The following is a 21526-nucleotide window of genomic DNA, read 5'->3' as shown; positions in this document are numbered from 1 at the left end:
GTCACTATTAGTACACACAACATTACTCAGTGTGCTCATTGTTGCCCGTGACTCGTGTATAAGTCGAGCCCTATACTTTTATGAAGTGACTGAGACCTACATTTCTAGACATATACTCAAATATATACAGTAGTCACTACTATATGAAAATCTTAATTATTGAACTGAAGCAAAAAAAAAAATGATGATATAATGAATTGGATGTGCAGTATGGATAATTACTAGAACATTAACTACTTTGGCCTCCTGGACATACTAGCTACGCCCAGGAGGCCATGTGCGCGTCCGCGCGCTCCCACGGCCTATCGCGCGCGTGCAGGCGCACTCCCGGCCGCGGATCATTAGCCCACGAATCAGTAAATCGGGCTATGGTGCCCGATCACTGATTCCTCTCCCCCGCAGCAAAAGCGACAGCTTCTCTCAGAAGCTCCGCTTTTTCTGGCTGTTGCGTCCCCCATGCGTCCCTCTAAGCGTATGTTACGCTTAGAGTGACGTCATGTAAACAAACTCATGGCCGCCATCTTGTGGCCAAAAAGTAAAACTACAACTAAAAGTAAAAAAAATAAAACTTAACACACATTTACATTATAAAAGTAATGTTTACATCCCACCCTCCCAAAAAATACCCAAATAAAATGTTTAATATAAAAAAAAAAACAAAAAAAAACATTACAATAATAATAATAAAAAAAAAAAACATGTAAATATTTACCTAAGGGTCTAAACTTTTTAAATATCAATGTAAAGATGAAATATTTCTATATTTTTTTTATTCTAAACTTGTAAATAGTGATAGATGCAAAACGGAAAAAATGCACCTTTATTTCCAAATAAAATATTGTCGCCATACATTGTTATAGGGACATAATTTTAACGGTGTAATAACCGGGACATATGGGCAAATACAATACGTGAGTTTTAATTATGGAGGCATGTATTATTTTAAAACTATAATGGCTGAAAACTGAGAAATTTTGGTAACGGCGATACAGATCGCCGCTACAGGGAGCCGCGCTCTTTCCTGCCCCCTGCATCATCAGAGCAGCAGCGCCGGGCGCGCTGCTGTGATCTCTTCATAAAGGCATGAGAGCGGGGAAGAGGAAGCCACTGCAGGTAATAGCAGCGGAGGGAGCAGGGCACTATACCGGCCACTACCTACCTACACTGGGTACTATACTAGCTATACTGGGGCACTACCTACCTATACTGGGCACTATACTAGCTATACTGGGGCACTACCTACCTATACTGGGCACTCTACTAGCTATACTGGGGCACTCTACTAGCTATACTGGGGCACTCTACTAGCTATACTGGGGCACTCTACTAGCTATACTGGGGCACTCTACTAGCTATACTGGGGCACTCTACTAGCTATACTGGGGCACTCTACTAGCTATACTGGGGCACTCTACTAGCTATACTGGGGCACTCTACTAGGGCACTCTACTAGCTATACTGGGGCACTCTACTAGCTATACTGGGGCACTCTACTAGCTATACTGGGGCACTCTACTAGCTATACTGGGGCACTCTACTAGCTATACTGGGGCACTCTACTAGCTATACTGGGGCACTCTACTAGCTATACTGCGCACTATACTAGCTATACTGCGCACTATACTAGCTATACTGGGGCACTACCTACCCAAACTGGGCACTATACTGGCTAAACTGGCCACTATACTAGCTAAACTGGGCACTATACTAGCTATACTGGGGCACTACCTACCTATACTGGGCACTATACTGGCTAAACTGGGCACTATACTAGCTAAACTGGGGCACTACCTACCCATACTGGGCACTATACTAGCTATACTGGGACACACTGGGGGGATTACGCGGCCTGCACCAATCCAGCATTTCCTACCCCCGGCTTATATGGGGGTCAATCATTTTCCCCTGTTTTTTCTTGGAAAAGTTGGGGGGGTCGGCTTATATGCGGGTCGGCTTATATGCGAGTATATACGGTATGTAAATAACATTTTCCAGCTGTAACAATTATGTTACAAATACCGCCGCGTAAGGGCCTCCCCTCCCTCCCGAGACCCCTGCGCAGCCTGGCCTATCAGTGCCAAGCAGCGCTGAGGGGTGGATCGGGACTCCCGATGACGTCACGACGTCGATGACATCATCACGATCATCGCCATGGCGACGGGGAAAGGCCTAAAGGAAATCCCGTTCAAAAACGGGATTTCCTTATGGCTAACAGCGCCGGCGGCGATCGGAGCGGTGGGAGGGATGTGGAAGGGAGGGGGGCATCATGTAGCTAGCGCTAGGCTAGCTACATGATTGCAAAAAAAAAAAAAATATTAAAAAAATCTTTATTCGATCTTTAATAGAACGCCAGGGAGGTTAAGGTGTTGGGGGCCCTGGGGTGCCTCTTAGTCTAACAGCAATCAGTGTGTGACAGCTGTGGTGGGAGGGATGGAGAGGCGCACTTTGGTGTCTCAGCCTTGGGTGCTGGAGGACCTTGTCCCGGCTGAGGCAGAACATACAGTTCCTTGCTGCAAGCACACACATTGACACAATGCTTGTCAATAAAGGTGCACATTAATCATTTGCTTCTTTGTGAGCATTAGAGTACATTACACTACAAAAACATTCAAAAAAAAATTGGATGCTTCCATTGGTAGTGGGTAGTCTCTGAATCATCCTGTCAATTGTCTATATTGGTTGGTTATGGATGAGCTCGGTTCACGCCGGTCCATTTGAACAAAGACAGTTGTGCATGGAGAGAGAAAAACAATGCATGAGCTCAGAGTACCTGATCTGCTGCATGCTTGTTCAGGATCTATGGCTAAAGGTATTAGAGGCAAAGGACCAGCAGGTCAGCCAGACAACTGGTATTGCCTAAAAGGAAATAAATATTGCAACTAACATATCCCTCTCACTTCAGTTGCCCTTTAAGGAATTCCACACTGAGGCCCTCAAATGGTGCCCCCCCCCCCCCATTCCCCCCAGGACATACCATGCTTAGCATAGGTAAACAGAAGGCAGATTCCCTCCCTGTATGTTTTGTGTTGGTTAAAAGCTAATTGTTATTCTGATAGCTGAGCAACAGGTCAGATTACAGAGGAGTACAGAAAAGTAAATTCCGATATTTATAATTTCACTTTGAAACTTGAGAGAGCAATGTCCATAATGGGTCACTCCAGAATTGCAATGTTTTGCATTGTATTTCAATGTATGTATTTTTTCTACATCACTTCAAAATGCATCCATGCAAAAATGACTTTGGGAAACTTGGAGGTCTGGTAATAACGATAGTAGAGTATTGGTAATATTACTGATATTCCACTATTGCCTTCCCTAACCTATATCTCACACTGACACTCCACTACCCATGCCTATCACTAACCCCCCACCTACTCCTAACACTACACTATCCAACCTATGCCTAACACAAAATTAGAACCAATGTTGGGTTTGGCTACATAATAGTCGAACTCTGGGCACCCAGGTACTTACCCTTTCCCTGCTTCTGCTGAACTCCATGCAACAGTAACTATACCTTCTTGTCAATACCTGGGGCCCTGGCGCCACTTAGAGACCTCTGCCACTATTTCTTTTCAGTACATTGTACATGAATTCCGTCTTGCCACTTCATTTTGTATATAATGGCTGAACTCCAGCGACTCCTACTTCCAAATTGTCCAATCGGCGTTACCATAGCCGCAGACTACATTGTCTACCCGGTGCCCAAATTTCCAAGCGCGATGCACCCAAATTTCAAGCTTCCTTTAGGATTGATTTAAAGAGAGTCTGAAGCCTTAAAAAATACCTCTTTTTACTTACAATTCTTCTTTAGTATTATGCCACTAGCTGAAACGCTGCATTCCGCTGTAGCTCAGCCTCCAGGTGCGTCAATCTTCACACGGATCTCTGCCTCTCCCCGCCCCTCTTAGTGAAAGAAGACTGAGAGGGGCGGGGAGAGGTGGCTATCGGAGCAGAGTGACGCGCCCGGAGGCAGAGCTACAGCAGAAAGCTCTGCCTCTTACAGGAAGCGATCCCCGGATTTTGCCCCGGGGATTTGGGGGGCTAAGAGGCACCGTTGAGCCGCGGGAATGCGGCTTTTCAACTAGTGGCATTATACTATAGAGGAATTGTAAGTAAAAATAGATATTTTTTAAGGCTTCAGAATCTCTTTCATTCATATCAAACCCAGCTTGTTTTCTAAAACCTTTTCAAAACTTAAAACAGCGATTTGAATATCACTCCAATGTTCAATGGTGCCACCAGAAGCCCCCTTTCTGTATTTGTTGATACTGAAGAATTACTATGAAGTGCCTGCCAGGATTTAATATGCAGATCAGTGATTATTTGAGCGTAGTTGGGGAATATGCATAAAATAGGGTTTTTGTTAAACATGATGTAAAGCACGATTAGAGCACAGAGGCATATGGCGACTGGCATGGATCAAGAGAGGGAAAAATCACCCAGGGGATAGAAATAACATGAACCATAAAGACAACATAATGTAATACCAGTTAGCATTACATTGTACAACAGCGCTAGTAAATCACCAATGGCATATTGTGCAGCCATCAGGAATTACTAGTGCACACAGAGCCGTCCTGACAAATGAATATTGAAGGTCAACAGAGTTTTCTATTAACCCTACGCATCCGTTATACGCAGTGTTGATTGGGTTCTCTTTGCTTCATCACTGAAGATGCACAAAGTGACATTTGTTTTTCTTGACAATGTAGCTTGTGTTAAGAGGCACGTTTTGTACATAGAGATTATCATACATATGTGCTGTACATATGGATTATTATGGATGCATACTATATGTAAACAGCTGAAGTGCTTCATTAAAATTTTAAATTAGATTTTTATGGAGGCTGGAAGAAAATAGTAATGCCTGTGATTGTAGGGTTCCCATGGGCAACACCTGCTGCTTTTTAATATAGCTGAAAGCTGGAGAAAAACACTGGATTTCTGAATCCACTTCTCATAGCTCGTATAACTTGCTTCCATGCAGGAGAGGTTTATAGCAGTCTTGTGCCTCTAACGGGAACTGAATTTTAAAACTATGACTGATAACCGTGGATCTATGCACAACCTTCTTACTAGAATGTTGTCCTGCAAGCAAGATGTTGATCTGTAGATCACAGAAACCTTTGGGGAAAAAAATAATTTTCTCTACTTCCCCTCCTATGGATTGATCTGGTTCCTAGGGCTGACGCCACCAAGAGTCATCCTAGTGACGTTTCATGGTGTCCTTCACGTCACGTAACCACACGCACTAGTACCCACAACCACCTACGGTAGTTCCACTCCAACCCCTTGTTTATGAAGCAGGTGGTTTCAGCGCTCAGCACCGTGCAACATAACTAGGCGCCGACATAGCAGTAATATTAAACTGCACGGGGTGCGTAAGGGTAATTAGGGGTTCCGGTGATCGCCAAACTCCTAACTACTCCTCCCTCAAGACACAAGTTTTATTTCTGATGTTGGTTGATTGTAGGTAGATTGTAACAGCTCTCTAGACCAACAAGAAGGTGTTTGTAAGGCAGCAAAGTTGCTTTTGAAATACTTGTGGGTGTGTCCGGTGGATGAACTTCAACCAGTGAACTCCTGGAATTTGGGAGAAAAAGGGAAACAGAAAACACCAGGAGCGCCAATTTAGTATAGTATTTAAACCAAATGGAGATGAAAAACAATTAAAATATTACTTATAAAATTGGGTTGCTAACAGGCAGCCACAGTAACAAGATTGCAGAGAATTCTGTCTCTACATGGATCTGTTGGATCTCCCCACACCAAAAGTGCTCATTAGGGTGTTTGAAGCAGAGAGAAATAAGAAAAGGAGCATACATGGCAGTGATTGCATGCCAGATAACTAGAGATTAAGGTGTTAGAGGAGGGGGAAGTTGGGGGCCCTGGGCACCTCCAATGCAAGGTATACACCATACAATTTTCTGGCACATTTACCTGTCAGTTCGATTATTTCCAACATGTCTGATCTGAATTTAGATTTTCTGATCGATTTCCGTTCACTTCAACGGAAATTGATTGGAAAAATCGATCAGAAAATCGATGGAGATTCAGATCGGACATGTTAGAAATAGATCTGGCAGGTAAATCTGCCAGAAAATTGTATGGTGTGTACCTAGCATTAGTCTAAAGGTGGCCATACACGATACAATAAAATGATCCGATTTTACATTAATTCGATAAAAACGATCGGATCTCCCGATATAAATCGAACACTTTTTTTTTCATTCGACTGAAAAATCTGATCGGATTTCCCATTTTCTTCGATTTTAATCGATTCGAAATGCCAGATATTTTTCTTCAATCTCTCTAAAGATTATATGGTGTGTTGGATTGTTAACCACTTCCCGACCGCCGTATTGACAAATGGTGGCGGTCCTTGTAGGGGCATGGGCGGCGCGATCGCGTCATTCGTGATGCGATCGGCCGCAGGGGACTGGCTCCGCCCACCTCGCGCTGTAACCCGCCGGCCGTTCGGAAGCGCCGGCGGGTTACTAACACCCGGATCGCCGCATACAAAGTGTATAATACACTTTGTAATGTTTACAAAGTGTATTATACAGGCTGCCTCCTGCCCTGGTGGTCCCAATGTCCGAGGGACCACCAGGGCAGGCTGCAGCCACCCTATGTCGCACCCAAGCACACTGATTTTACCCCCCCTGCCCCAGATCGCCCACAGCACCCCTCAGACCCCCCCCTGCCCACCCCCCAGAACCGTTTGCACCCAATCTCCCCCCAAATCACCCATCAATCACTCCCTGTCACTATCTGTCAACGCTATTTTTTTTTATCCCCTCCTGATCACCCCCTTCACCCCTCAGATTCTCCCCAGACCCCCCCCCCCCAGGTACTGCATGCATCTATCCCCCTGATCACCTGTCAATCACCCATCAATCACCCCCTGTCACTTCCACCCATCAATCAACCCCTAACCTGCCCCTTGCGGGCAATCTGATCACCCACCCACACCAATAGATCGCCCGCAGATCTGACGTCAGATCACCTCCCAAGTGCAGTGTTTACATCTGTTCTCTACACTAAACACCCACTAATTATCCATCAATCACCCCCTATCACCACCTGTCACTGTTACCCATCAGATCAGACCCTAATCTGCCCCTTGCGTGCACCCAATCACCCGCCTACACGCTCAGATTGCCCTCAGACCCCCCCCCCTTTTATCAATTCGCCAGTGCAATATTTACATCTGTGCTTCCCTGTAATCACCCACTGATCACCTGTCAATCACCCGTCAATCACCCCCTGTCACTGCCACCCATCAATCACCCCCTGTCACTGCCACCCATCAATCAGCCCCTAACCTGCCCCTTGCGGGCAATCTGATCACCCTCCTACACCAATAGATTGCCCGCAGATCCGACGTCAGATCACCTTCCAAGTGCAGTGTTTACATCTGTTTTCTACCCTAAACACCCACTAATTACCCATCAATCACCCCCTGTCACTGCTACCCATCAGATTAGACCCCTATCTGCCCCTAGGGCACTCAATCACCCGCCCACACCCTCAGACCCCAGCCCTGATCACCTCGCCAGTGCATTGCTTGCATCTATTCCCCCCTCTAATCACACCTTGAGACACCCATCAATCACCTCCTGTCACCCCCTAGCACACCTACCCATCAGATCAGGCGCTAATTTGCCCCGTGTGGGCTCCTGATCACTCGGCCAAACCCTCAGATCCCCCTCAGACCCCTTCTGATCACCTCCCCAGTGCATTAATTGCATCTATTTTCCCCTCTAACCACCCCGAGACACCCATCAATCACCTCCTGTCACCCCCCTAGCACTCCTATCCATCAGATCAGGCCCAATACAACCTGTCATCTAAAAGGCCACCCTGCTTATGACCGGTTCCACAAAATTCGCCCCCTCATAGACCACCTGTCATCAAAATTTGCAGATGCTTATACCCCTGAACAGTCATTTTGAGACATTTGGTTTCCAGACTACTCACGGTTTTGGGCCCGTAAAATGCCAGGGTGGTATAGGAACCCCACAAGTAACCCCAATTTAGAAAAAAGACACCCCAAGGTATTCTGTTAGGTGTATGACGAGTTCATATAAGATTTTATTTTTTGTCAAAAGTTAGCAGAAATTGATTTTTATTGTTTTTTTTTCACAAAGTCATTTTTCACTAACTTGTGACAAAAAATTAAATCTTCTATGAACTCGCCATACACCTAACGGAATACCTTGGGGTGTCTTCTTTCTAAAATCGGGTCACTTGTGGGGTTCCTATACTGCCCTGGCATTTTAGGGGCCCTAAACCGTGAGGAGTAGTCTAGAAAACAAATGCCTCAAAAAGACCTGTGAATAGGACGTTGGGCCCCTTCTTAGCGCACCTAGGCTGCAAAAAAGTGTCACACATGTGGTACCGCTGTACTCAGGAAAAGTAGTATAATGTGTTTTGGGGTGTATTTTTACACATACCCATGCTGAGTGGGAGAAATCTCTCTGTAAATGGACAATTGTGTGTAAAAAAAAATCAAACAAATTTCGGACTATAAGACGCACTTTTTCTCCCCCAAAAACGTGGGTAAAAAGTCAGTACGTCTTATAGTCCAAAGGTGTCCTGTGGAGGCTGCAGTCCTTTGTCTCTGATGTGCCCCTTTGTCTCCTTTCCCCCCTCCAACTGTCTCTGATGTCCCGGTGTCCTCCTTTGCCACCCCAGGGGCTCTAATGTGCCTTTGTCATCCTCATCTCGCTCCCCATTTCTGATGGCCTGTGTTTCCAGATGTCCTCCCCCACCCCGTGTATCGGATGTGCCCCCTGTGGCTTAATGTTATTATTATTATTATTATTATTTATTGTATTTATAAAGCGCCAACATATTACGCAGCGCTGGACAATAAATATATACAATGATACAAGGATGACATACATAGGGTTTTACACATAGAACAAAGTTATACATGATCATGCAATATGGGCTAGTTAGGTAGGCCCAGTAATACAAGTACAGGCTGTCATAGGACAGGAGCACATGATCCTGTAGATTACACTAGGGAGTGGAGGACCCTGCCAGAGGCTTACAATCTAAAGGGAGGGGTGGAAACACTAGGGGGGGCTGTTAAATATTCCTTAGAGAGTTACTGTGTGGTAGGAGGTGGGTAGGCCATCATAAAGAGGTGGGTTTTGAGGGCTTGCTTGAATGTGTTGAAAGAGGGAGCAAGTCTGATGGGTGGTGGAAGGGCATTCCAGAGGGTGGGGGCAGCTCTTGAGAAATCCTGCAGGCGGGCATGGGAGTGTGAAATGCGCGGGGTGGTGAGGCGAAGGTCGTTGGAGGAACGGAGGGGGCGACCTGGTGTATACTTGTGAACAAGCTGCGAGATGTAGGTAGGGCATGTTTTGTGCACAGATTTATACGCCAGGCATAGAATCTTGAAACTTATCCTGAGACGGATAGGGAGCCAGTGCAGGGATTCACAAAGGGGAGATGTGGATGCAGAGCGGTGCGAAGAATGGATGAGTCTTGCAAAGCTCTGTCATTGAGCCAATCACTGCACTCGATTGGCTCAATGACAGAGCCTTGTCCCGCCCGCGGGACCATCACGTCCTGTTAGAACAGCGGCAGCAGTGATTGGATGTTGTCCGTGCAGCGCCTCTCCTGATTGGCTGCATGGCGTCTGCAACCTGAAGGAAGTACTTTGCAGCTGAAGCCGCGAATGAACGAGAACCGAATCCCTGCTCGTCCGCACTGAGGATCTTCCACATCGTTCTTGCTGATAGTAATTATCTCACCTTCAGGGGGACAGCGGCAGCACATTAAGCCACGGGGCACATCAGAGATGGAAGCGGGATAAGGAGGACATCAGAGACATATGGGGAAGGGAGGAAAGAAGGAAACCAGGACATCAGAGGGCGGAGGGGGGAAAGGATGACAGGCACATCAGAGACATGGGGGAGAAAGGAAAGGGGGGCATCAGAAACATGGGGAAGGGAGGAAAGTTGGACACCGGGACATCAGAGATGGGGACAGGATGACACGAGGCACATCAGAGACACAAGGGAGAATGGAAAGAGGGACAACAGAGCCACTGGGGGGAAAGTGGACACCAGGGCACATCAGAGTCAAGGGGAAGGGAGAAAGCAGCAGAACACAGGAGCCTGTCAGAGATGGGGAGAAGGAAAAGGACACCAGGGGACATCAGAGATGGGGGGGGGGGGGGGAGTACACCAGGGGAGATGGGGGAGGGGTTTGACACCAGGGAACATGGGGCAGGGGGGGGGGTGACATCAGAGACACAGGGGAGAGAAAAGGAGGACCCGGGGACATCAAAGATGGGGAGGGGGGGGAAGGAGAACACCGGGGGAAAAGAGAGATACAAGGGAACAGAAAAGACATGGGAACAGAGGGGAGAGGGGAGGACACAAGATGGTCAAAGAAGGACTCAAGAGGGAAATAATTGGGGGGAGGATTGAGGGGAGAAGATCCACAAGATGCCCCTGCACCATGGATGCACCAGGGTTAGTATATTTTTTTCCCCTGGTTTTTGTCCTCTAAACCTAGGTGCGTCTTATGGTCAGGAGCGTCTTATGGTCCGAAAAATTCAGTACACTCTAAAGGGTCAAAGCTATACATCCTTTGGAGTGTATATGTAAATAAATTTGCTTGTTGATATAATTTCAACCTGTTTTTGTGTCTGCTTGGAGGAGGCAAGTCCACCACTGCCTCCCCCATTTTTTTTTTTTTTAAGTTTTAGCTACTTTTATTCTATTGGCTCCTCTGTTCATTTCCACATTTTACAATATAGACTTTTCATATTTATCTTTCTGTTTAAAATAAATATATCTCTGCTTCCTTCCTCCTAAGCCATAACCATGAATGGAAAACTAGCAGCCAGTAGAAACAGTTTTGAAAAACTAGGACACAAGAAAAAAATCAGTATATATGATAACAGTTGATGTGATCACAGTCAACAATCTACAGCATCTGAAGACCTACAGCTGGGAGTTAGCCTTGCAAGTTATGTGGTAAGTGTTGAAAACAATGGAACTTTGTTTTAGCAGATTGTTATTGATTTACAAAGTGCCAGCATATTCTATTGGCTGCCATACACTTGTTGATTGCCACCAGATCGACCAACAGATAGATCACTCTCTGATCAAATCTGATCAGAGGATTCTATTGGAATTTACAACCTGTGGAGCTGCTGCAGCCGCCTACCTCGCCGCCGCCAAAGATATTACCTCTCTGCCGGCGTGAGTCCCCGGGTCCCTGCAGTCTCTCACTTCTTCCGGCATTCTCCTCCGTTCTCCTCTTCACTTCGTGTCCCGTCCTGTGACAAGCTAAGTTAAACAGTAGTGGGCGCTCTACTGTTTGAACTTCGCCTTCTCACAGGACGGGACAGGAAGTGAAGATGGAGACGATGCCGGAAGAAGTGAGAGACTGCAGGGACTCGGGGACTCACGCTGGCGGACAGGTGATATTACTGCTGCGTTGGTAGTCGCCGTATTGAATGCCACTAATGATGTGATCCCGACCCGCAGGCGATCTTTCAGAATTTTCTGCCTGGACAGATTGACTGGATCTATCGATTTCGGATTGAAATCGGTCGGTCAACATCCGCGTTAACTATTTCACAGCAGATTCGATCACATTGATCGAATCTGCTGTATTTCGACGGGAAATCGACGTAGTGTATGGGTACCTTATGTCCGTGTACAGAGTAAAAACAGACATAGGGTACATAAGAATATAAACAGTGATATATATAAAATAAAAACATTGAAACATAATTCAGAATTGGTAGAGATAGTAATTACAGTACAAACATAACATGATGAACAAAATGTATGGCAAATTACAAGACAAACAGTTGAGAGAGGCCTACCTTTGCGAACTTACAATCTAAAGGAATAGGGAGGAAACAAGTGGGCGTAGTATACAATATGTATAACTAGGGGGGAGTGTGGTATTTAGGTTATATTTAGTAAGGAACACAACTTGGCTAAAAGTTGAAGGAGAATGGCCTAAGGTAGAGTGTATGCTTGCGGGAAAAAGTGAGTTTTGAGGGAGGGCTTAAAGATTTCAAAGGCTGGACAGTGATGGATGTGTTATGGAAGGGGATTTCAAAGAAGGGGTGAGGCTTGTGAGAAATCTTGTACTGTATATATGAATGTGAGAAAGTGATTCTAGAGAGTGACAGGAAGAGGTCACGTATAGATCTGAGATTGCGGTTGGCTTGGTGTCTGGAAACTAGAGAGGAGATGTATGAGCAGCAGCAGTTTGTGCTCCTACCAGCAAGGGATTATGGTAGAGCGCAAAGGAAATAGCCATTATGGGTCAGCCGCTTTATCCTTCTGCAGGACAGTAATGTGACTTCACAACAGTAGCTCTATGTTCCAAAGCACAAAATCTTCTGCTGTAAAAAATAAAATGTATAGTGATTTATTTTCTTTTAACCACTTGAGGACCAACCCTTTACCCCCCCCCCCCCCCTTAAGGACCAGCGGTGTTTTAGCTGATCTGTGCTGGGTGGGCTGTGCAGCCCCCAGCACAGATCAGGGTGCAGGCAGAGCGACCAGATCGCCCCCCCTTTTTCCCCACTAGGGGGATGATGTGCTGGGGGGGGGTCTGATCGCTCCTGCCTGCCTGGGTGTTGCGGGGGGGGGGGCACCTCAAAGCCCCCCTCCGCGGCGAAATTCCCCCCTCCCTCTCCTCCTTCCCTTCCCCAGAGATCCAAGGCTGCACAGGAACGGATCTGTCCTGTGCAGCCTCTAACAGGCTCCTGCCTGTCATGTGACAGCGATCCCCGGCCGCTGATTGGCCGGGGATCGCTGATCTGGTACAACGCTGCTACTGTTAGCAGCGTTGTACGAATGTAAACAAAGCGGATTATTTCCGCTTGTGTTTACATTTAGCCTGCGAGCCGCCATCGGCGGCCCGCAGGCTATTCACGGAGCCCCCCGCCGTGAATTGACAGGATTAACTAGCCTGCAGCCGGCGACGCAGAACTGCGTCCCTGGTCCTGCAGCTGCCACTTTGCCGACGCGCGGTATGAGTGCGCGGTCGGCAAGTGGTTAAAGGACACATCCAAACATAAAAAAAGGAAACAGATCTACAGTGGCTTGCAGAAGTATTCGGCCCCCTTGAAGTTTTCCACATTTTGTGATATTACTGCCACAAACATGAATCAATTTTATTGGAATTTCACGTGACAGACCAATACAAAGTGTTGTACACATGAGAAGTGGAACGAAAATCATACATGATTCCAAACATTTTTTTTAAAAATCAATAACTGCAAAGTGGGGTGTGCATAATTATTCAGCCCCCGAGTCAATACTTTGTAGAACCACCTTTTGCTGCAATTACAGCTGCCAGTCTTTTAGGGTATGTCTCTACCAGCTTTGCACATCTAGAGACTGAAATTCTTGCCCATTCTTCTTTGCTAAACAGCTCCAGCTCAGTCAGATTAGATAGACAGCATTTGTGAACAGCAGTTTTCAGATCTTGCCACAGATTCTCGATTGGATTTAGATCTGGACTTTGACTGGGCCATTCTAACACATGGATATGTTTTGTTTTAAACCATTCCCTTGTTGCCCTGGCTTTGTTTAGGGTCGTTGTCCTGCTGGAAGGTGAACCTCCGCCCCAGTCTCAAGTCTTTTGCAGACCCCAAGAAGTTTTCTTCCACGATTGCCCTGTATTTGGCTCCATCCATCTTCCAATCAACTCTGACCAGCGTCCCTGTCCCTGCTGAAGAGAAGCACCCCCAGAGCATGATGCTGCCACCACCATATTTGACAGTGGGGATGGGGGTGTCCAGAGTGATTTGCAGTGTTAGTTTTCTGCCACACATAGCGTTTTGCATTTTGGCCAAAAAGTTTAATTTTGGTCTCATCTGACCAGAGCACTTTCTTCCACGTTTGCCGTGTCCCCCACATGGCTTGTGGCAAACTGCAAACGGGACTTCTTATGCTTTTCTGTTAACAATGACTTTCTTCTTGCCACTCTTCCATAAAGGCCAACTTTGTGCAGTGCACGACTAATAGTTGTCCTATGGACAGATTCCCCCTCCTGAGCTGTAGATCTCTGCAGCTCGTCCAGAGTCACTATGGGCCTCTTGACTGCATTTCTGACCAGCGCTCTCCTTGTTCAGCCTGTGAGTTTAGGTGGACGGCCTTGTCTTGGTAGGTTTACAGTTGTGCCATACTCCTTCCATTTCTGAATGATCGCTTGAACAGTGCTCCGTGGGATGTAGCCTAAGCCTATTTAAATCTCTCAAAAACTTTATCCCTGACCTGTCTGGTGTGTTCTTTGGACTTCATGGTGTTGTTGCTTCCAATATTCTCTTAGACAACCTCTGAGACCATCACAGAGGAGCTGTATTTGTACTGACATTAGATTACACACAGGTGCACTCTATTTAGTCATTAGCACTCATCAGGCAATGTATATGGGAAACTTACTGCACTCAGACCAAAGGGGGCTGAATAATTACGTACACCCCACTTTGCAGTTATTGATTTGATTTGTAAAAAATGTTTGGAATCCTGTATGATTTTCGTTCCACTTCTCACCTGTACACCACTTTGTATTGGTCTTTCACGTGGAATTCCAATAAAATTGATTCATGTTTGTGGCAGTAATGTGACAAAATGTGAAAAACTTCAAGGGGGACGAATACTTTTGCAAGCCACTGTATTTACCCGGGGGCTTCCTCCAGCCCCTGGCAGCTGATATGTCCCTTGCCGCAGCTTCGGTGTCCTGGGATCCCCTCCGTTTGAGGTGCCAACCTCCCCAGATCGGCATCTTCTGTGCCTGCACAGAAAGCTACCGGCCACTGGAGCACGACCAGAAGCAGAAGGTGCCGACCAGGAATCGGCAACTCCAACGGAGGAGATCCTGGGACACCGTCGCTGCGGTGAGGGACATATCGGCTGCCAGGGGCTAGAGAAAGCCCCAGGTAAGTAGATCTGTTTTTTTTTTTTTTGTTTATGCTTGGACCTGTCCTATAACCACTTGCAGACCGCCTTAAGCCGATGGGCGGCAGCAAGGGCTGGGCCCAAACGACCGTAATACGCCCATCAGCGGTGGCGGGCGTGGTTATGCGGCGATCGCGTCATTCGTGACGCGATTAGCCGCCGGTGGTTACTAGCACCCAGATCGCCGCATGTAATATGTATAATAGGCTTTGTAACGTATACAAAGCCTATTATACAAACTGCCTCCTGCCCTGGTGGTCCCAGTGTCCGAGGGACCACCAGGGCAGGCTGCAGCAACCCTAGTCTGCACCCAAGCACACTGATCTCCCCCCCCCTGCCCCCTGATCGCCCACAGCACCCCTCAGACCCCTCCTGCAGACCACTGTTTGCACCCAATCACCCATCAATCACTCCCTGTCACTATCTGTCAACGCTATTTTTTTTTTAACCCTAAACTGCCCCCTGCTCCCTCCTGATCACCCCCACACCCTTCAGATTCTCCCCAGACCCCCCCCCCCCCCCCAGTGTACTGTATGCCTGTATCCCCCCTGTAATAACCCACTGATCACCTGTCAATCACCCATCAATCACCCCCTGTCACTGCCACCCATCAATCACCCCCTGTCACTGCCACCCATCAATCAGCCCCTAACCTGCCCCTTGCAGGCAATCTGATCACCCACCCACACCATCAGATCGCCTGCAGACCTGTCGTCAGATCACCTCCCAAGTGCATTGTTTACATCTGTTCTCTCCTCTAAACACCCACTAATTACCCATCAATCACCCCCTGTCACTGCTACCCATCAAATTAGACCCCTATCTGTCCCTAGGGCACCCAATCACCCACCCACACCCTCAGAACGACCTCAGACCCCCCAGACCTCCCCCCGTGTACTGTATACATCTATTCTCCCCTGTAATTACCTGTCATTCACCCGTCATTCACCACTTGTCACTGCCACTTATCAGATCAGTCCCTAACCTGCCTCTTACGGGCATCTGATCACCCTCCCACACCATCAGATTTCCCCAGACCTACCCTCAGATCACCTCCAAAGTGCATTGTTTACATCTGTTCTGCCATCTAATCACCCACTGATCACCCATCAATCAGCCCCTGTCACTGATACCCATCAGATTAGACCCCTATCTGCCCCTAGGGCACCCAATCACCAGCCCACACCCTCAAAACGCCCTCAGACCCCAGCCCTGATCACCTCGCCAGTGCATTGCTTGCATCTACTTCCCCCCTCTAATCACACTGTGAGACACCCATCAATTACCTCCTGTCACCACCTGTCACCCCCTAGCACACCTACCCATCAGATCAGGCCCTAATTTGCCCCGTGTGGGCTCCTGATCACTCGGCCAAACCCTCAGATCCCCCTCAGACCCCCTTCCGATCACCTCCCCAGTGCATTGATTGCATCTATTTTCCTCTCTAACCACCCCCTGAGACACACATCAATCACCTCCTGTCACCCCCCCCCCCCAGCACTCCTATCCATCAGATCAGGCCCAATACAACCTGTCATCTAAGAGGTCACCCTGCTTATGACCGGTTCCACAAAGTTCGCCCCCTCATAGACCACCTGTCATCAAAATTTGCAGATGCTTATACCCATGAACAGTCATTTTAAGACATTTGGTTTTCAGACTACTCACGGTTTTGGGCCTGTAAAAATGCCAGGGCAGTATAGGAACCCCACAAGTGACCCCATTTTAGAAAAAAGACACCGCAAGGTATTCTGTTAGGTGTATGACGAGTTCATAGAAGATTTTATAGTTAGCGGAAATTGATTTTTATTGTTTTCTTCACAAAGTGTCATTTTTCACTAACTTGTGACAAAAAATAAAATCTTCTATGAACTCACCATACACCTAACGGAATACATTGGGGTGTCTTCTTTCTAAAATGGGGTCACTTGTGGGGTTCCTATACTGCCCTGACATTTTAAGGGCCCTAAACCGTGAGGAGTAGTCTAGAAAACAAATGCCTCAAATTGAACTGTGAATAGGACGTTGGGCCCCTTAGCGCACCTAGGCTGCAAAAAAGTGTCACACGTGGTATCGCCATACACGGAAGAAGTAGTATAATGTGTTTTGGGGTGTATTTTTACACATACCCATGCTGGGTGGGAGAAATCTCTCTGTAAATGTAAATTGTGTGTAAAAAAAAATCAAAACATTGTCATTTACAGAGATATTTCTCCCACCCAGCATGGGTACGTGTAAAAATACACCACAAAACACATTATGCTACTTCTTTTGAGCACGGCAGTACCACATGTGTGGCACTTTTTTGCAGCCTAACTGCGCTAAAGGGCCCAAAGTCCAATGAGTACCTTTAGGATTTCACAGGTCATTTTGCGACAGTTGGTTTCAAGACTACTCCTCACGGTTTAGGGCCCCTAAAATGCCAGGGCAGTATAGGAACCCCAGAAATGACCCCATTTTAGAAAGAAGACACCCAAAGGTATTCCGTTAGGAAGATTTTATTTTTTGTCACAAGTTAGCGGAAAACGACACTCTGTGAAAAAAAAACAATTAAAATCAATTTCCGCTAACTTGCGACAAAAGAAAAAAAAAATCTTCTATGAACTCACCATACTCCTAACGGAATACCTTTGGGTGTCTTCTTTCTGAAATGGAGCTGCGAGGGCACCGATCGTCTGCAGGGGGCTGAGGGAAGCCCCAGGTGAGTTCATCTCGGTTTTTTTTTTGTGACTTTAGGTTCACTTTAAGTGGTAGGTTGTATGACCGAGCAATAAACTGTGAAAGCTGCAGTGGTCTGAATGGAGAAAAAGGCTCTGGTCCTTAAGGGGCGAAAATACTGTGGTCCTCAAGTGGTTAAATACCACTATCGCAAAAAATGTTAAAATTAAAAGTGTGTGTGTATGCACATGTATACAATTGTCACATTAGTTTGACAGTAAAATGCCCCATAAATTTACTATTTCCTACGTTCCACTCACATATAATAGGTTGCAAAAATGTGACAGATCTGTCAGGATCTAGTCCATCTTCTCATGGGAGATTCTCAGTATTTTCTTTTTTTTCAAAAACACTTAAAGCGGAACTGTAAATTCGTTAAAAGCAGTTTCACTTACCTGGAGATTCCCGAAGCCCCCAGCAGCCATCCTGTGCCCTCGCCGGCCCTGCCCAAGCTTCCGTTCTCCCGCAGGAGCTACTTTCATTACCGCCGACTTGCAACTGCGCGCCCTGGGAAATGCAACGCTTTCTTCACGTTCCCGCCCGCTATAGCTGCTCTAGCGGGTGGGAACGCGAAGAAAGCGACGCATTGCCTGGGGCGCGCAGTTGCCGTCAACTTGTAAGTCGGCGCTAGTGAAACGGAAACTCGGGCAGGACCGGCGAGGGCACAGGACGGCTGCTGGGGGCTACGGGAAGCCCCAGGTAGGTGAAACTGTTTCTTTTTAACGAATTTACAGTTCCACTTTAAAGAGACTCTGAAGTCTCTTTTTTTTCCCCGCTTCTGTCATATAATCCAGTTAAGCATTAATACCCAAGTTAAATCGCTGTATCCCCGCGGGAGATGAATGATTTAATAGAGAGAAAGCGACCTGCAAAATTCCACGACTTTGCAGGTCACAGATCGTGCTGCCCTGGAGAGGCAGAGCTTTGAGCTGTAGCAGAGATTGACTGCGGAGGAGGCAGAGCTACAGCCTAAGGGTTCGTATAGACGTACGATAAAGATCGTTCGTTACGAACGATTCGTGACGTTTACACGATATTGAAATTAGACGGAAAAGATCATTCGTAATGAACGATTGTGTACACACATGAACGATATAAGTATAAAATACTGAACGACGAACGATTAAAAAATGCGTGCGCAAACGGAAGTGACGTTATGACAGGCAATAAGAACATGCGTTATCGGACGATCTTTGTACACACTGCAACGATTGAACGATTATCTTTCGAAAAAATCCGCTGGGTTGGATCGGTCGGATTGAACGATAACAGTCGTTATCGTCCCAAAAAACGATCGTTGGAAAATTTGGAGCGCACGATTATCGGTCCAATTGTCGTTATCGTTCGTTTTTGAACGATCGTTATCGTACGTGTGTACCCAGCTTTAAGCTCTACCTCTTTGAGGAAGTAAAGCCCTGCGAGCCTGGGAGCTTTGCAGGGCTATTCCTCAGTAATAAATCACTCATCTGCTGCGGGGATGTAGCGATTTCACTGGGGCATTCATGCTGAACAGGATTATATGACAAAAGCAGGGAAAAAAGAGACTTCAGAGTCTCTTTAATGAATGGTAGTTGCTCACTCAGTGCACCTGCAGTAATAATATGTAAGCAAGTAGGGAAGCCTGCATCTTTTTATCATTACTAGCTGAAGACCCGGCGTTGCCCAGGTATGTATTAGGCTGCTGTTGGCTCTGCCCACTATTTCTACCCTTAACCTCCTTGCCGGTTATCCCGAACACAGTTCGGGGTAACCTGCGCAGGAGGATTGCTCGGGCCCCGCTGGGCCGATTTGCATAATTTTTTTTGTTACAAGCAGCTAGCACTTTGCTAGCTGCTTGTAACTTCCGATCGCCGCCGCTCGCCGCGCCGCTCACCGCCGCCCCAGACCTCTGCGCTGCCTGGCCAATCAGTGCCAGGCAGCGTTGAGGGGCGGATCGGGATTCCCTATGACGTCCATGACGTCGGTGACGTCATCCCGCCCCGTTGCCATGGCGACCGGGGAAGCCCTGCAGGAAATCCCGTTCTCAACCCTCGGCTCGCTACATGATTTAAAAAAAAAAAAAAATCCTGCGCTACCTCCTTGCCGGAGGAATTGAACCGGCAAGGAGGTTAAAGGACAACTGAGGTGACATGTGACCATAATGAGATAGACGTGTGCACATATGTACAGTGCAAAGCACACAAATAACTATGCTGTGTTTCTTTTTCTTTCTCTGCCTGAAAATGTTAACCACTTGAGGACTGCGGTCTTAAACCCCTCCTAGTAACCAGGCGATTTTTTACTAATAGGCCACTGCAGCCTTAGGGCCTCGCTACAGGGCCGTACAACTCAGCACACAAGTGTCCCCCCCCCCCCCCCCCCTTCTGCCCCCATTTTTTAAAATTATTTTATTTTAACCCCTCCCTCCCCCGCTAGCCAATGACAGCGGATCTCTCATGCATGTCTCAGGGGGACAGCCGTGTCACACGGCTGTCCCCAGTACAACGCTGCCGTAGATCGCAGTGCTATATCATGTAAATGAATGGCGGTTTCACCATCGAACAGTCTCCTAGCGGCGATTGCCACTGGGAGACTGATGGCGGAGAGTAACTGCGTCATTCTATCATTCCGCATCAGTGCACACGATCCCCTGCTATCTCCGCCCCTAGGACTTCATGCCAATTAGCGTGGAGTGGTCCTGGGGCTGCCGCCATGTTCATGCCAGCTGGCGTGGAGCGGTCGGCAAGCAGTTAAAATACAGGTATGCAAGTGACAGTTTCTGTCTGGGTTAAGACTGGGTCGGACTACATCATAACCTTCGATGATAGAGAATTACAGCCATAAAACACTTTTCTATCAGTAAATAACTTCTGAGAGCAGAAAAGAGATAAAAGGGGTCACTAGTTCACAGATTTGAGCTATGTCATTGAGCAGAGACAATGAAACAGTAAAAACATAAAAACTAGATTTAACCACTCAAGCCTATCTGGACGAACATTCTCGTCCAGATAGGCTACGCTCACTCCCACGGGTCGCGTGTGCTCCCCCCGTCGGCCGTTAGCCCAGCGATCAATGAAAGGGATTATAGATCCCATTCATAGATCAAAGCCCCCCGCAGAAAAAGCGACAGCCTCTAATCAGAGGCTGCTGTTTTTCTGAGTTACTGCGTCATTCTATCATTCCGCATCAGTGCACACAATCCCCTGCTATCTCCTCTAACTGTTATCCTCTAACTGTTGGTCTGATCATGGTGTATGAACACTTCTCGTCACATCCGGTTTGAGGCCTCTGCTATTAACAGTGTAAGAATGGCACTTGAAAATCAATAGGCGATTTTGATTGGCTGTTGTAGACCCCACCCACTTTCCTAAATATTAATCCCAGTCACCCAGTGACCAACTGTCCAAAGTTTTTGTAACCCTGACACAGTCACTCAATGACCAAGTTTGTGAGCTTTTGAGTTCCTGGCATCAAAAATGTGTGAATGGAAGCAGTTTAGTTTATCTAGCAAAGAAATCTGATTGGCCCCCTTTAGTTAATTTGAACCCCAGTCACCCATTGACTGACAGTACCAGGTTTGAGGACTTTTCCATTAACAGTGTATGGGCTGGTGCACACCAAGAGCGTTTAAAAAAAAAAAACGTGCGGTTTGAAAACCGCTTGGCTAATGTATTTCAATGGGATGATGCACACCAGAGTGATTTGTTTTTCCCCAAATGCAACCGCGGGTCCTGCAGCATTTTTTGCGGATTTCTGAGGAGATTCAGCCTCAATGTTAAATATAGGAAAGTTGAAAAATCGGTCTGAAAAGCGCTAGATCAGAGCGATTTTCCAAGCGTTTGTTACAGATGCTGTTCAGTTACAGTTCA

General features: G+C 46.9%; 2 long non-coding RNA genes across 2 annotated transcripts in view; one reads left to right on the top strand and one right to left on the bottom strand.

Moving 5' to 3' along the window:
- Positions 1–21526, bottom strand: part of LOC137521043 (uncharacterized) — an 82554-nt gene that overhangs the window by 34659 nt on the left and 26369 nt on the right. The gene's annotated exons all lie outside the window — the stretch shown is intronic.
- The window catches only part of LOC137521041 (uncharacterized), a 72848-nt gene that overhangs the window by 49294 nt on the left and 2028 nt on the right, over positions 1–21526 (top strand). The window contains exon 2 of the long non-coding RNA XR_011022001.1: positions 10843–11003. This is a non-coding gene — a long non-coding RNA (uncharacterized lncRNA). The remainder of the gene's footprint in view (positions 1–10842; positions 11004–21526) is intronic.

The sequence above is a fragment of the Hyperolius riggenbachi genome, chromosome 6 (assembly GCF_040937935.1).
Source record: "Hyperolius riggenbachi isolate aHypRig1 chromosome 6, aHypRig1.pri, whole genome shotgun sequence".
NCBI lineage: Eukaryota > Metazoa > Chordata > Amphibia > Anura > Hyperoliidae > Hyperolius > Hyperolius riggenbachi.
Note: the sequence above shows the minus strand (reverse complement) of the source record. Positions and strands in the feature narration are given on the sequence as shown.